The following is a 17,726-nucleotide window of genomic DNA, read 5'->3' as shown; positions in this document are numbered from 1 at the left end:
CTCTAGAAACGTTAAATAGTAGTAGTAGTAGTAGTAGTACATCGAAATCCCACGGGACGACACCAGATATGAAGAGAAGTGGGAAATGGGCCAATGACTCACGATACCAGGACAACAGACTCTAAATATGCAATGCTTTATTGTAGACTCGACACAGATCTGTGTTTGGGCCACAGGCCTGCCTCAGGAGTCTGAAAGGATATTAAAAAATAATAATAAATAAATAAAACACATACAAGGGTATATAAAAAATACATATATACATAAAATGCCATTAAGTGTAAGGATACAATTAACCAGTAAGAGAACAATAACATGTATATCAAAAGTATGTTTGGAAACACTAACATTGCTTTACCAGAAAAATACTGGGATCATAATTCATGACTCATGGTTCAAACTGCTTGCCCTGGCATTTGTAGTATAGAGTGTTACCACAATTTGGGTTTCTGCCAGGTACTTGTGGCCTGGCTTGGCTACTGTTTGGAAAACAGGATACTGGGCTAGATGGACCATTGGTCTGACCCAGTATGGCTACTCTTATGTTCTTATGACTCTGATAGAATTGTAGAGAATGAAGTTGTGATCATCTGGACTACTCCAATCTCTTTTACTAAGTTGTGTTAGGCGCTAGTGTGCACCTAACGCAGGAAAAACAGCCGAACGCAGGAAACACTAAAGCAATCTGCGTTAGTTTTGCCATCTGCGTGTACTAAGCACATGATATTTATATTTTCTTTTTTATGAAGGGGACGTGGCAGAGGCAGAGAATGGGCGTGGATGTGCTAATCAGCTAGAATGCTGATATTACTATGTATGGGTTTACGTGCGCCCAAATGGCGTTACCGCATGGCTACCGCGTGGCCCTTGCGGTAATTTCATTTTTGGTGCGCACCTGCTACGAGCACTCAAAAATATGTTTTTATTTTCTGGTGCATGTCAGGTACACGCGCCGTGGCATTTGGCACGCATAGGTCATTACCACCCGGTTCCCACATGAGACTTTACCACTAGGTCAATGGCTGGCGGTAAGGTTTGAGACCCAAAATGGACACATGGCAATTTCGATTTTGCCGTGCGTCCATTTTCGGCAAACTTTAAAAAAAGGGTTTTTTTACAGGCTTGCTGAAGAATGGATTGGCGCGCCCAAAACCCACGCCTACACTACCGCAAGCCATTTTTCAGCGCACCTTAGTAAAAGGACCCCTAGGCATTTACAAATAGTCCAAAATACCGCTATTAAACTCATTACCAGAAAAAAAGAAATTCGACCACGTTACCCTTCTCCTGAAAGTGTCCCATTGGCTCCCTTTGCCCTACCGTGTCATCTACAAGATTCTACTTTTGGTCTACAAAACCCATCTTTCCAGTGATCCACCATATCTCTCTCATATGTTAACTTCATATTCAAATTCAAGAACACTGCGATTATCGTTCCAAAATCTACTGACAGTACCATCATTTCGAGAAATAATTCAACAACACACTAGGAAAGCAATTTTTTTCAGTTCAAGGCCCTGAACATTGGAATAAACTACCTCAGCCCCTCCAGCATCAGACATCTCTCCAAAACTTTAAAACTGAACTCAAAACCTTCCTTTTCTCCGATGCGCATTTGTAGTCCCTCTATTGCAGTCCACGGAAGATAAGCCTAATTAACCTGACAGACAAGTTAGACCCTTCCCTTCCCCCCTCTTTTTTATCCTATCAAAATTATAGTTTTGATAGGATAAAAACTATCCTATCAAAACTATAATTTTGATAGGCTAGTTGGTTAGGAGGCGGGGCTAGTGGTGAGCAGACTTCTATGGTCTGTGCCCTGAAAATGGCAGATACCAATCAAGGTCAGGTAAACACATAAAGTAGCACATATGAGTTTATCTTGTTAGGCAGACTGGATGGACCGTACAGGTCTTTTTCTGCCGTCACTTATTACGTTTACTCCATCCTTTCTTTTTCATGTCTTGCTATTGTCCTTTTCTTCTTTTGAAAATTGTAAGCCACCTAGACATGCTTATTAATGGGCGGGATAGTAAATCCTGAATAAAACTTGAAACTTGATATTACTGCTGCACTAACTGGTTAGTGCATCCATAACAAGGGAGCCCTTAGCACCTCCTAAATAGGAGGAGGTAAGTGTTCTCTGGTTAATTTTTCTTAATGGCTATGTGTTAATGCTAGCATTAGTTCATGGCTAGAAATGCAACAAATGGGGGGGGGGGGGGGGGGGAAGCCCTTCTTTATGGCTGTGCTAGAAATGAGCTTAGCGCATGGGAAAGGTGCAGTTTAGTAGAAGGGCCCCTAAGCTTAAAGCTCAAAGAAGTTCCTTTCAAATTACAGGGCCACAAAAAAAGTGCCCACCTTTCAGTTTTGGACATTAAAATATTTTCGACCCTTGGGAGAATCATTTTACACATATATGTGCAATTACTTCTAGCAGACTTGTTCCTTTTCCAACAGGAAACACTGATTTATGCAGCTGAATAAACCTCTTTGATGTGGTTGTTCATTTCTCTGGGGTTCACATTCTAACACTTCTAAGTTTGTTTCTGCTTTCCTCTTCCTGTGTATCTGGCTATCTCCGAGTGAACTACAGGACTACAATGGTCACCACAGCAATAAAGGAAACTTTTAGAATACCGTAGAACCGAGCATTCTAGGAGTCACAATGGTAGTAACTGAAAAATCATGGCGTAGAATCTGAGTCATAGAGAAAACAGTAAAACAGAAAAGTAACACAGGGTGTCCTTTTACTAAGTTGCAATTAAAAATGTCCTGCGGTAGTGTAGAAGCGTGTTTTTGGCGCACAGAATCATTTTTCAGTGCACATGTAAAAAAAATGACTTTTTAAAATTTTTGCTGAAAATGGATTGGTGTGCGTCCATTTTGGGTCTCAGACCTTACCGCAAGCCACTGACCTAGCGGTAAAGACTCACGCGGTAACCGGGCGGTAATGACCTACGCACATCAAATGAAATTTGGGACGCGTCCGATACATACGCCCAAAAATAAAAATTATTTTTCAGACTCACGTGTCGGACGTGCGCCAGAAATGAAATTACCGCAAGAGCCACGCGGTAGCCAGGCGTTAACTCCATTTTGGCACGCGGCTTAGTAAAAGGGTCACATAATTCTTACTCACAAGCTCCCCCCCTTTGGATTTATGCTGTGTCTTCAGTCACTGAAGGACAATACCTATATCTTGACCAAATGCCAGAATGTCATTAGACCGTTTTCTGAAGTATCACATTCTTAGTAACAGGCACAAAGACCAGGAATAACTAAAATGTGGGAGGATGCTAAAAGCTGAAACCTCCATTTCAGTAGTCTAAAGGAGCCCTCTCGTCACCTCAAACTTCCCGCTCACTTCCCTCTCCCCAGTTATCCTCGCCACTGGAATGCAGTAACCTGTTTCAGGACAGAATGCAGAGAGGGACAGTGAGGAAGCTGTCTTGCACAACATTTAAGAGGGCACCAAAATGAAAATCTCAGCTGGTCAGCTTATTAGATGGCCCATCTATAGGGGCTGCCTATATGAAGACTACTTTGTAAAGCTAAGTACGCGAGTAACTGTCTTTATAAAATACTAGCGCAAATGGCAGGCATGGGCATTCACCCCAGCCCTAGAGCTGATTTTATTTATTTATTTATTGCATTTGTATCCCACATTTTCCCACCTTTTTGTGGGCACAGTGTGGCTGACAATACATTATGAATGATGGAAATACAATTTGTTACAATTCGGTTATGGATTACATTGTGAAGAGTTATACGAGACAAAATCAAATGTCGTTAATGAATATAGCAATGGAAAAGAACAGTGAAACATTGGAAGGAAACAACGAGAAACTAAAGGGCAATATATAATAACAAGAAAACATATGGTATACATTCTTCTGTGAGTAACGGTATGAGTGTGGTGAGATTTCGAGGGATGAGAATTCAGAAGTGGATGTATTGATGCATTACTGAACAGTGAGTGTGGACTTTATGTGTTTTGGTTCTTTCCGTAAATTTTAGCAAAAAGATGTGTCTTCAATAATTTGCGGAAGGTGGTTTGTTCGTAGATCGTTTTCAGGTTGCGCGGCATTGTGTTCCAGAACTGCGTGCTCATGTAAGAAAAGGTTGACGCGTGCAGTGCTTTGTATTTCAAGCCCTTGCAGTTAGGGAAGTGGAGGTTGAGGAAAGTTCGGGATGATCTTTTAGCGTTTCTGGGTGGTAAGTCTATTAACTCAGACATGTTGGCTGGGGCTTCGCCGTGAATGATTTTGTGGACTAATGTGCATACTTTAAAAGTAATGCGTTCCTTGAGTGGGAGCCAGTGTAGTTTCTCTCGTAAGGGTTTTGCACTTTCATATTTTGGTTTTCCGAAGATGAGTCTGGCTGCTGTATTCTGGGCTGTTTGAAGTTTCCTCAGTATTTGCTCTTTGCAGCCTGCGTATAGTGAGTTGCAGTAATCCAGATGGCTGAGTACGAGGGATTGCACTAGGCTGCGAAAGACGGATCTTGGGAAGAATGGTCTTATTCTTTTCAGTTTCCACATGCAGTAGAACATCTTTTTGGTTGTGTTGTTTGCATGGGTTTCGAGTGTTAGGTGTCGGTCGATAGTGACTCCAAGGATTTTTAACGTTTCTGAGATTGGAAGGTTTAGTTTTGGTGTGTTTATAGCGGTAAATTCATTTGTGTTGTACTGGGAGGTATCAGGCATTGGGTTTTTTCTGCATTTAATTTCAAATGAAATGCATCTGCCCAGGTGTTCATGATGTGTAGACTTTGGTTGATTTCATTGAAGATTTCTTTGATGTCTTGTTTGAAAGGGATGTATATTGTTACATCATCGGCGTATATATATGGGTTGAGGTTATGGTTTGATAGGAGTTTTGCCAAAGGAATCATCATTAGGTTGAAAATGGTTGGTGAGAGGGGTGATCCTTGTGGAACTCCACATTCAGGTGTCCATGCGGCAGACGTGGCTGAATTTGATGTGACTTGATATGAACACTGGGTTAGGAACCCCTTGAACCAGTTTAGGACATTTCCTCCAATGTCAAAATATTCAAGTATGTATAATAGGATTCCGTGGTCAACCAGGTCGAAGGCACTTGATATGTCAAATTGTAGGAGGAGTATATTGTTGGCGGTTGCAATCATTTGTTTAAATTTAGTCATAAGGGTAATTAATACTGTTTCTGTGCTGTGATGCGATCGGAATCCTGATTGGGCATCATGCAGTATTGAGTATTTGTTTAGATAGTTTGTGAGTTGTTTAGTTACCATTCCCTCGGTTATTTTGGTTATTAGTGGTATGGATGCTACTGGTCTGTAATTGGTTATTTCCCTTGCACTTTTCTTTGTATCTTTGGGTATTGGGGTGAGTAAAATTTTTCCTTTTTCTTTTGGGAAAAGTCCGTTTTGTAGCATGAAGTTTACGTGGTTCGTTAGGTCTATTATGAATTGTTGAGGAGCTGATTTCATGAGGTTATTTGGGCATATGTCAAGTTTGCAGTGGCCTTTGGCATATCTTTTAAGTGTTTCAGAGATGAGGTCTTCTGATAGTGGTTCGAATTCGGTCCAGGTTCTGTCTGCTGGGTATATTCCATCTTCTGGGTCTAGACAATCTAGAAGTGTGGCGTATTCAATAGGGCTGGCAGGTATTTTGAGTCGTAATTGTATAATTTTCTCCTTGAAGTATTTCGCAAGGTTGTCAACATCTGGTATGTCTTTGCTGTTGTTTGTAACTGGTGTGGTGTCTAACAGTTTGTTCACAAGGTAGAAGAGTTTATGTGTGTCTTTGTAGTTTGGTCCTATTATTGTCTTGTAGTGTAGTCTTTTAGTCTGTTTTATGGTATATTTGTATTTCCTCCGAAGTAGTTTCCAGGCATTTAGTGTTTGTTCATCTCTCTTTTTGTTCCATGCACGTTCTAGTTTCCTGACTTGTGTTTTAAGTTTTTTCAGCTCTTCGGTAAACCATGGGTTTGATTTTTTTCTGTGTGATGTTCTGGTTTGGAATGGGGCGATTTTGTCTAATGTTGTTGTACATAAATCGTCCCATTCTTGGAGGAATTGGATGGTGTCAGCATTTGTTGACCATTCGTTCTGGTATATCTGTTGCCAGAATGTTGTGGGGTCTATTTTTCCTCTTGTGGTGTATGTTGTTCGCTCATGTTTATTGATTGTGTTTATGTGTGATGTAAATATCCGTGCCAATATTTGTCAAGTATGTGTGTAAATTGCAGTATTTTATAATCATGGGCATACTTTCATTCTCTGCCCAAACTCCACCCCTGTGCACGCCCGCCAGCAATGACCTTCATTTCAAAGCATGTACTTTTGCACTGTCAAGTACATGCCCACTTATAAAGTTTGTTGCACTTCAGTACTCTGGGAAGAGGCTCTGAGATGTGAGTTGTACAATCCTCATTCAAGTATCCTACCTAGTTTAGAAACCAACCATAAACCGTAAAATAACCCGTCTCCAGTCATCACAGACAGCGTTTATGACAACATCGAACCACTTTTCAAATGCATTATGGAAACATCAAATGAGGGCAGGGCAGCCTAGAATACATTTTACTGCAGTCAATCATCTACTATAATAAAACTCACCCTCAAAGTTCTGAGGACACTGACGTCAGTGAAGCCAAGCCCTGACTTCCTTCAAAAAGGTTCGAAGGTTCGTGGTGGTGAAGCCACCAAAATCGCTCCAGGCCCCGCCCTCGAGGGCGGAGCAATGGCAGAACAACGAAGGGGTTGGCAGGGAGGGAGGCAGGGATGGAAAATCGTTCCGGGCCCCGCCCTCGCGTCAAACGTCATGATGTTGGGGGCGGAGCAATGGAAGAATAACGAAGGGGTTGGCCAGGGAGGGAGGGGGGGGGTGTTGGCGACAAACACCTTGCTAGCGCCCGTTTCATTTGATCTGAAACGGGCCTCTTTTACTAGTAAGTACATAAGTAATGCCATACTGGGAAAAGACCAAGGGTCCATCGAGCCCAGCATCCTGACCACGACAGCGGCCAATCCAGGCCAAGGGCACCTGGCAAACTTCCCAAACGTACAAACATTCTATACATGCTATTCCTGGAATTGTGGATTTTTCCCAAGTCCATTTAGTAGCGGTTTATGGACTTTTTTTTTTTGTTGTTGTTACATTTGTACCCCACGCTTTCCCACTCATGGCAGGCTCAATGCGGCGGGCAATGGAGGGTTAAGTGACTTGCCCAGAGTCACAAGGAGCTGCCTGTGCCGGGAATCAAACTCAGTTCCTCAGTTCCCCAGGACCAAAGTCCACCACCCTAACCACTAGGCCACTCCTCCTTTAGGAAACCGTCCAACCCCTTTTTAAACTCTGCTAAGCTAACCGCCTTCACCACTTTCTCCGGCAACGAATTCCAGAGTTTAATTATACGTTGGGTGAAGAAACATTTTCTCCTATTTGGTTTAAATTTACTACACTGTAGTTTCATCGCATGCCCCCTAGTCCTACTATTTTTGGAAAACGTGAACAGATGCTTCACATCCACCTGTTCCACTCCACTCATTATTTTATATACCTCTATCATGTCTCCCCTCAGCCGTCTCTTCTCCAAGCTGAATAGCCCTAGCCTCCTTAATCTTTCTTCATAGGGAAGTCGTCCCATCCCCGCTATCATTTTAGTCGCCCTTGATTAAAAAAAAAGCACAATATTTAGTCTGCAAGAAAATAAATAGGAGAGTGCTTCCCAGTCTTTTATCTAACACTTGAAAGTTCACCTCCATGTCCCATCCATTTCTTTATCTACTCCCTACCCCCCAGATATGGTGACTAGAATTGAATGCAATGCTCAAGGGGAGGTCTCACCATGGAGCGATACAAAGGCATTATAGGTCTTATTTGCTGCCCGTACACTAGGTAAATTTCAGCATATTGTCTACAAAGACACTTAGATCTTCTTCTTGGCTGCTGACCCCCAAGGTGGAACCTAGCATCAGGTAACTATGATTTGGATTATTCTTCCCAATGTACATCACTTTTCATTTGTCTACATTAAATTTCATATGCCATTTGGATGCCCAGTCTTCCAATTTCCTTGAATAGTTTTGTGTCATCTGCACATTTAATCACCTCACTTGTCATTCTGCTTTCCAGATCATTTATAAATATGTTAAAAAGCACCTGTCCCAGTACAGATCCCTGTGGCACTCCACTATTCATCCTCCTCCATTGAGAGAATGACCATTTAACCCTACCCTCTGTTTTCTTTCCAAAAACCAATTCCTACACGACCACCTTGCAGCTTACTCCCAAAGCACAAAGCAAAACCACAGTATTTGTATTTGGAGCTGAAAGATACTAATTATGTGAAGTATGGCAATTTATATTTTTTAACACATTTCTGCTGAAAATTTAGGTTTCTAAGTTCAGCTGAAAATCTTTCTAAATTTAGATGCCAACAAGTGGGGAAAACATGTTCATTCATTCCTTTTCAACTTTTCTGCCTGTATGCATGCATGCGTGTGTGTGTTCTTTGACCTGGACGAAAGGAGGGGTGGCTTAAAAGAAATGGTACCCAAATAGTGTGATAGTTTGGAAAGAATAAAATGAAAACAAATGTAATATCAAACCACTGGTTGCTATGGTCAGATTTCAAAGGGTGGATTTTACAGTTTAACTAAAAGGCACCACTGTCCCATGGCAACTGGTATTAGTTGGCAGTACACACAGTAAGCATTATGAGGCCGATGCTCAAAGCCCGGGCACTAAAGCCCACAATGCAAACCCCATAGCGCAACAACAGCACAGAAAACTACCTAACAAACGCTCAAAGCAAATGACGTTCAAATTTTATGTGCAAATAATTCACGCTATTAAACTGAAAACAAGGAACCTCTGTCAAATGTGGGGAGCAAGATGCTTCTTATAAACATTGTGTCTGGGATTGCTCTATGATCCATGCTTTTTGGCTCAAACTTTGGACACATTTGAGCCAGATGTATAACCGCACCTGGGATGATATACAGTTCCGTACTGGATGTTATGGACCATATAGTGGAGGGGGCCGTTGACTCCGCTCTTTTTTTATGTAAGGCTTACTTGATTGCTAAACACTGTATCCTCCTCCAATACTGAACCACCATCTCTACTTCAATGACGTAATCAGATGTGGATGGAGAGACTCTCTATTTCTGACAGAGGGTATTCAGCTAAGTGTAAATTTCTCAAACTACGGACTCCTTATTTAGACACTCTGACTATGCACATCCGCTCTGCCCTCTTAAAATTATTTGCATTTATAAATATTCTCCTCACCCTGGAATACTCTGATTTTTGTTTTTGATATTTTTTTTTTTGGGGGGGGGGGGGGGGGGGGGGGGGGGAGAAGAGGGTTAGGCCTTATCAAGGACCATTTATACTACTGCCTATATCTGTATTTTCTATTATTGCTAGATAGTGTTGTTATGGTTTCATTCTGTAATATTCACATGTGTGGAGTGGAACAAGTAGATGTGAATTGTTCGTTTACTTTTTCCAAAAATACTAGGAGACAAATTTTCGTCACTCAACGTGTAATTAAACTCTGGAATTCATTGCCAGAGAATGTGGTAAAGGTGGTTAGTTTAGCGGGGTTTAAAATGGGTCTGGACGGCTTCCTAAAGGAAAAGTCCATAGACCATTATTAAAATGGCTTGGGGAAAATCTACTGCTTATTTCTGAGCTAAGCAGCATAACATGTATTAAGCATTTTTGGGATCTTGCAAGTATTTGTGACCTGGATTGGGCCACTGTTGGAAACAGGATGCTGGGCTTGATGGACCTTTGGTCTGTCCCAGTGTGTCAATACTTATGTACTTAGTACATTTGCTACTCCTCATAAAATAATAAAATATATTTAAACATTAAACCAAAAGCAAGGGGAGGAACGTGCCTGCTGCATGCGTACAAACGTTTCACGGTAAGCACAGCTCTTGTGCGTATGCCCAGACAAAACCAAAAGTGAAAGCACACATTGTCGTTGTTATTCTGTGTCTTTAAATATGAGCTTTTCAAAATTTGTTTGCACTTAAAATGTTGAAAAGCCCATATTTAAGCACAGAAAAACAGGCGCAGTTGTGTAAGACTCGCACACGTTTGTTTCTCACTATCAGCTCTTAGAAGCCTCATGGGCTTCTTTCTCTTCCAAAAGATGACAAAAACCAGCAGTTTAATGTCAGAAATCCTCTCCCCAAACCCTAAGTATTCGGTGTAGACTATCACTTGTTTTGGGCATTGCAGCGCTGCCATTTGAGCATTGTGAATGAATACTAACCGACTTCATTTGCATCCATTTAAATGTATTTCAAAATACAATTTGTTGCAATGTTTAGTGCACACATTAACACTCACGCTCTAGTATTCTGCACATAACAACATGTGTGCAAATCAAGCGTTAACCTATTAGCGCTGGTGTTCAGCATCAGCCCCTAAGAAGGCTATATAGTTCAATCACTAAGTTTCACAGTAGAATTTACAGCAAAGATGATGTAATGCACATCTGAATCACTAAGATGTTGCCCATCTGGGATAAGGTATGGCAGCACCTGGGGGGTGGGGAAAACATGCAGACCATCCTTGTGGAATTATTTCCAAACCCTGTGTGGATGGTGTGCTTTACAATTTTCCTAGTTAACAGGTACTCCCATAAACCACAAAAGTTGTCAAATGAGAAAACAATGCAGTTTAGGTTAATGGTCCCACTTGACTTATGACTATTTCCTTGTGTGACCTATGTAAACAGCATTTTAGATATTGCAATGCCAAGACAAACACATGTGGGAAATGTAAAGATCAGAGAAAACATATACAAACAATGCAGAAAAGAATTGCCTGATCAGCAGCATAGAAAGATCACTTTTACTTTCTTGTTTGATTGTTTCCATCCACCTCAAAACTGGCAACCTAAAAGACATACATCAAAAATACATTTCCCCCGATATTCAGCACCATTTAACCGGTCAGAACGGCTGCTGACCGGTTAACTAGCACTTAACCAGCTATCTGCCGATATTCAGCAGGGGATAACTGGCTATTCCCCGCTGAATATCCCCGGTTAGCGGCTAGCCAGTTATATTGGCCAAATATAACCAGCTATCGGCCAATTTTTTAACTAGGTTTCACAGCCATATTTGGCCACCTGAAAACATGGTATATCTTTGGCCGGTTTAAAGATAACCGGCTAAGTCTGAATATTATCTTAGCTCGTTATCTTTAAACCAGCCAAAATAAACCGGATATTCAACGCCAGTCAATGGAAACGGCCAGGCATTGGACATCTGGGCTTATTGCCAACCGCAGGAGTTAGCCGGTCTAACTTTCGCAGTCTGAATATCGCCCTCCCCCCCCCCATTATCTATTAGCCATGCAGTTTTGCACAGGAAAAAGGATTTTGGAAATGTCATTAAAATGAATTTCCAATCCATTTTTCTTACTGCTAAAGAAACTAAAGGCCAAGGTCACAGAACGAACAAATGTATTTACTTAGGGAGTCCTTTACTAAGCTGCGGTAGTGTTTTTAGCTTGCGGTAAACGCTGAGATGCCCATTATATTCCTCTGGGTGTCTCAGCATTTACCGCCACCTGATTTCTACCGCGACCTAAAAACGCTACCGCGGCTTATTATAAAGACCGTAGTCATTTATTATCTGCTTACAACCAGTTTCTGCAACCAGGAAGACAAAGGTGATATTATCCAGCTTATAATCGAAAGAGAAAAACGCCTATATTTCGACCCAAATCGGGAGATGGGTGTTTTTCTCGCAAAGGCGCCCAAATTGGTATAATCGAAAGCCGATTTTGGGCGTTTCCAACTGCACTCCGTATCGGAAACAAATAAAGTTGATGGGGGCGTGTCGGAGGCAGGACTGGGGCGTGGTTATCAGCCAACGAGAGATGGGCGTCTGTAGCTGATAATCGGAAAAAAAAAAAAAAGGCATAAAGTTGGGTCACTTTTTTGGACCTTTTTTTTTCACGAACAAGTCCCAAAAAAGTGCCCCAACTGCCCAGATGACCACTGGAGGGAATTGGGGATGACCTCCCTGGACTCCCCCAGTGGTCACTAACCCCCTCCCACCAAAAAAAACCCACTTTAAAAACTTTTTTCCCAGCCTCAAATGCCGTACCCACCTCCATGACAGCAGAATGTGTTCGATCCTCTCACAGCCTTTCCCTGGGTCAGATGTGGCTCTCGGGTGCAGTACAGGGTCACATCAGCATTGCATTGTGGTGGGTGTAGGGTATTGGGCTCCGTGATTTCATTAGCTTGTGTTACAGTCTCACGATGTTGGTAGTTGGTAGGCTCTTCTCCCATGGTGCTTTTCCCCCTGCCTACTGGGTCAGAGTGTGCCCTGTTGTGTTTCCTGTTGTAGTCCATGCGGTAGTGGCCATTTTTGTAAGCCAGTTTTAGTTCCCTTTCCTGTGTTAGCCACGTTAGACAACTTAGTTCTTCCCTTGAATGTGGCTGAAAGAGGGCATTGTACAGCATTCTGCCAGCTCTGACCTACTGCTCATCTCAGTACCAGGGAGACTCGCTGCCAGTGGGGCACAACCTCTGCAGTTAACTGTGAGTAAACGTGCTTATTCCAATAAAGGACATTTTCAGAGAGATTAGTCTTCAGGTGTCAACTGGTGTGCCAATGTTATACAGCAGCAACAAGTCCTAGAGGCCTGCGTTTATGCAGGTCCCTGGAGCACTTTTAGTGGGTACCGCAGTGCACTTCAGCCAGGTGGACCCAGGCCCATCCCCCCTACCTGTAACACTTGTGCTGGTAAATGGGAGGCCTCCAAAACCCACTGTACCCACATGTAGGTGCCCCCTTCACCCCTAAGAGCTATGGTAGTGTTGTACATTTGTGGGTAGTGGGTTTTGGGGGAGGGGGGTTGGGAGCTCAGCACCCGTGGTAAGAGAGCTATGCATGTGGGAGCTTTTTCTGAAGTCCACCGAATTGACCTAGGGTGCCCAGTTGGTGTCCTGGCATATCAGGGGGGCCAGTGTACTACCAATCCTGGCCTCTCCCACGACCAAATGGCTCGGATTAGGACGTTTTTGAGCTGGGTGTTTTTAGTTTCCATTATCGCTAAAAAAAAAAACCAAACGTCCAGCTCAAAAACGCCCATTTTTTTGAAAATACGGTTCGGCCTGCCCCTTCACGGACCCGTTCTCGGAGATAAACGCCCATGGAGATAGGAATTTGCGTTCGATTATGCCCCTCCACGTGTATTTTGTCAAAATATAACTTTGAAGTAGAGAGCTGTCTTTATAAAGTAGTGGATGGTGTTTTTCTAAACTATCCCAAAGGTAGCACATGAGGAACAGACTGAAGTAAAGCACCTGAAAACTGGACAAAAGGCGACTAGTTAAACAGCAGTAAGAACCCTCGAGCTCTCTGCTGTTCCCATCCTCCTTCCAATGGTTTGTCATAACAATTAATTCATAAGTGCTGCTTTTTACTTTGTTTCCAAACACAGCCCCAAGAAGGTAGTATAATTTTCTGCCTAATATAGTACAGATGTGTGTTTGCTTTTTTTTTTTTATATAGTATAATATGCTTTTCATTTCTCTATAATCTGATTGGCTGACGTTTTGGTTTTTTTGCTTAGATTTATGAACAAATTCCCGGATTTTGCTTGAGGCAATTTACAATTTGAGTTCAACAGTAATTAAATCCACAGCTCAAAATTACAATGTAAACATATTCATTGCAATAACAGACACATCCTCAACAATCATATACATTCAATAATGGACAGACTAAACATTTGTTACCTAAAGCAGTATGCATTACACACATGCCAAAAATTAATTCTATACTACTAGAAATAGTCAGTTAAAAAAATCTATTATACAGAAAAAAATGTCTTTACCTGGCGCTGTAGTACATGCGATTTCTTAAGGGGATAATAAAAAATTACTTTTCTTTGCATGTCACAAATCTTAAACCCCCTATACCTGTCGTTCGCTTAGTAGGGAAAGGTCTTTCCAGTCATATTTTGGTACATTTCTCTCTCCTTGAACTCCTTAACTGCATCTCCCACTCCCACCCCCGGCGCAGGTTCTAGTGGTTTGACATAAAAATGACTAAGTGCCATCTACTGAATAAGGCTGCAGGCCAGAACTCAGGATTTCATATGAGCAGCCAAGAAAAATGAGCAAAACCCGCACCCTGTTCCTGAAGCAATGAGTTTTATTTAAGCTCTACACCGAACACATCCTGCAGATGTGCAATCTCCACTACACAAAGATTTCAGTGCAGCATTGTGAGATCTCTGATACTACCTGCAAGTCTGCAAACCTGCATTCGTTCATGGAAATCCTCAAGTGATTACATATTTGGGTCTGTGAAGCAAATTCTAAGGTTTTCCTTTTGCACTGCCTTGACCTGAGTATAGTATGTTTCCAAATTGGTTAGCTTGGCATGCACCATGATCATAACGAACCTCATTCTTAAGACCCTTATCCCCCAAATTCTATATATGGCACTAAAAACTAAGCACACAAATTAGCACATCTGCCCAATTTGCGCATGCAATTTAGTTGAATGAGTCAACTAGTGCTGATAATTGGGCTCTATCAATTATCAGTGCTAACTAGCATTAATGTAAATTATGCACACATATTTACGCACCAGGATCTAAGGGTAAATTTTACATGCAGTTCTAAATAGGGGGTGTGGCCATGGTAGGATCACGGGCGAATCAGGAATGTTCCTGCAAATTACGCACACTGTTATAGAATAAGGGGGATCTGCACCTAATTTAGGTGCAAGAAATTTACATCAGGGTACAGTTGGTGTAAATCCTCACACCTAAAGCTGCGGATCCCGGCGCTAAGTGCTGTTCTATAAACGGTGCCTAACGTTGGATTCCATTTATACAAAAGCGCTTAGTGCTATTTTCTTCAGCGCCATTTACAGAATTTCGTCCTATATGTGGATATAATCTCCACCTCTCAAATTTACTGTTAATGCTCGCCTTAAGACACACATCATGCCAAACAGAGCTTCTTTCTGGAGTTCTCAGAGCACAAAACCTAGCCAGCGTAGGTAACTTATCAACCTGTGCTTGGAAATTTAGCAAAGATACATATATGTAGCAGATATTCTCCGAGGACAGCAGGCCTTATATTCTCACAATTGGCTTGGTCTCTGTCTACTCATGAGGAGTTGCTGACAGCGAAGAGGATCGTTCATGGGAGTCAGAGGAGGATCCAAGGTACTTTTCAGAGGATGAGGCCAACTGGCGCACAGACTCGGCCTACTCCAATGGGAGAGAATCCGCCAACTCCAGCAACTTGTGCACCAAGACACGCGCATTGAGGCCTGAAACATCTTCCTCCCAAAAAAGTCCAAAGTCCTGGCTTCCCTGCCTGGGGGCGCAGAGGCCTAAGTCTCTAGAACCCCTGGCTCTTTTGAGGGAGGATTCCACCACCATGGAATTGTGAGGCAACTGAGGCCTATCAAAACCAGGTGTGCTATGGATCCAATACATTGTGTCGATCATCTTGGGCAAGACAGGGAGCAACAGAAGGGACTCCCACGTCCGATCGAGGACTTCCTTGAGCACCTCATGGAAGGGGACAGTCATTGCCTCCCTCGGAGGGGATTCGTAGTCCAGGACCTCAAGCATCTTAGCCCTGGGCTCATCTTCCACTTCCAAACAGCCTCAGCCATTTCCTTTACAAAAGATAGGACTGAAAGGCTCTCCGGTGGAGATTTTCTCCTTTCCAGCGGAGGGGAGGGTTCAGAGGAGATGCCACACCTCTGAAAAGTACCTTGGCTCCTCCTCTGACTCCCATGAACGATCCTCATCGGTGTCAGTCAGCAACTCCTCATGAGTAGTCTGAGACCGCGCCAATTGTGAGAATTAATAGCCTGCTTGTCCTCGGAGAATGATTTTTATTAGGTTTGCGGCAGCCTGCTTGATGGAAATGTTTCTTGTCTGCTGTGAAACTGAATAGATTCCATTTTTTTCCTCCTAATTATGGTTGGACTGGTGAGATGGAAACACTTTCTTTTAATTGTAGGATACACATAAGGGGTGCAATAATGTTGAAAATGATATGATTTTAGGTATTTTAACACAACCACAGCAATATCTTTTTATGGCTTAAAATAATTAGAGTATATAAAGCTGACATAGTACAGTATTGGTCTCAGTCCCTTTATATTTTGGTTGATAGAGCTATGGGTCACATCTTCTGGGCTGAGCAGGCCACAGCTCTCTTCGGGTCTAGCATTGATCCTCTTTGGCACAGTAGGATGGGCTTTGCCCGGCCACCTTAGCAGCATTCCTCTTCAGGAGATACTTGGTACACTTGGCAGAAGTCTCCGTCACCGATGGGATGGGCTCACTACGTGCTTCAGCAGAAGTCTTCTCGCTTCTTTGGTGGGATGGACTTCCCCTGGGTACTACTGAATCAGCGTCTGGCATAAATATTCAGCTCTGATTCATTGGGGCACAGCAGCATTCAGTGGAAGTCCTTGGCTCCAGGAGGGCACTTGCACAGCAACACTATGTGAAATTCTTCTTCAATGCTTTGGCCATAATTATAGCACAAGGTACGCTTCTAGGCATGCAAAATATCTGACAGCCTTTTGGGCTCATTTTCAAAAGAGAAAAACGTCCAAAAAGTGACATAAGTCTGCATTTGGACGTTTTTCTCAACAAAAGAAAAGCATCCAAATCAGTATTTTTGAAACCTATTTTTAGACGTTTTTCTCTGAAGTCCGTCAGAAGTGCATCTAAATCTCAAGGGGGTGTGCCAGGGGCGTGTTCAAGGTGGAACTTGGGCATTCCTAAGACTTAGACGTCTTTCAGCTATAATCAGTGCTTTTTTTGTAGAAAAAAAGGTGCCGGTACTCATTATGAGCGGGGTCACCACATATGGCGCCGTCCCTATTATAGCCACACCCACATTAGCCACACCCCTTATACCAGCCATGGCGCATATAAACTTCCTGTTTACGCATAGGCAGGACTCGCAGAGGGAAGCTACGACGCTGCCAGCCAATCGCTGCCTGCACCGTTCACTTCTGAGTCCGACGTTGGCTGGCAGGCAATGAAGGAGGACGGCTGGGGGACGAAGAATCGCTGGATATGAGAGAGGTGAGGGCAGGGGAGAGACGGAGAATCGCTGCACGTCGATGGGAGGGCAGGGGAGAGGTGGAGAATCGCTGGATATCATGGGAGGGGAGGACAGGAGGAGAAAAAGGTGCCGGTACGCCGTACCGTTGCGTACCGGCACAAAAAAAGCACTGGCTATAATGGAAAAAAAAACAAAACCATCCAGGACTAAGACGTTTTGAGCTAGACCTGTTTTTATTACGAATAAGGCACAAAAAGGTGCCCTAAATAACCAGATGACCACTGGAGGGAATCAGGAATGACCTCCCCTTATTTCCCCAGTGGTCACTAACGCCCTCCCTCCCCCTAAAAATGTGTTGAAAAACATTACTTGCCAGCCTCTGTGCCACCCTCAGATGTTATACTCAGGTCCATCAGAATAGCATGCAGGTCCCTGGAGTAGTCTAGTAGTGGGTGCAGTGCACTGCAGACAGGTGGACCCAGGCTCCTACCTCCCCCTACCTGTTACACTTGTGGAGGAAACTACAAGCCCTCAAAAACTCACCAGAAACCCACTGTACCCACATACAGGTGCCCTTTCACCCGTAAGGGCTATGGTAGTGGTGTACAGTTGGGGGTAGTGGGTTTTGGGGGG

General features: G+C 43.0%; 1 protein-coding gene across 1 annotated transcript in view; it reads right to left on the bottom strand.

Moving 5' to 3' along the window:
* The window catches only part of TEKT5 (tektin 5), a 68,753-nt gene that overhangs the window by 15,140 nt on the left and 35,887 nt on the right, over positions 1 to 17,726 (bottom strand). The window lies entirely within an intron of this gene.

Source organism: Microcaecilia unicolor, chromosome 8, assembly GCF_901765095.1.
Source record: "Microcaecilia unicolor chromosome 8, aMicUni1.1, whole genome shotgun sequence".
NCBI classification, from domain to species: domain Eukaryota; kingdom Metazoa; phylum Chordata; class Amphibia; order Gymnophiona; family Siphonopidae; genus Microcaecilia; species Microcaecilia unicolor.
Note: the sequence above shows the minus strand (reverse complement) of the source record. Positions and strands in the feature narration are given on the sequence as shown.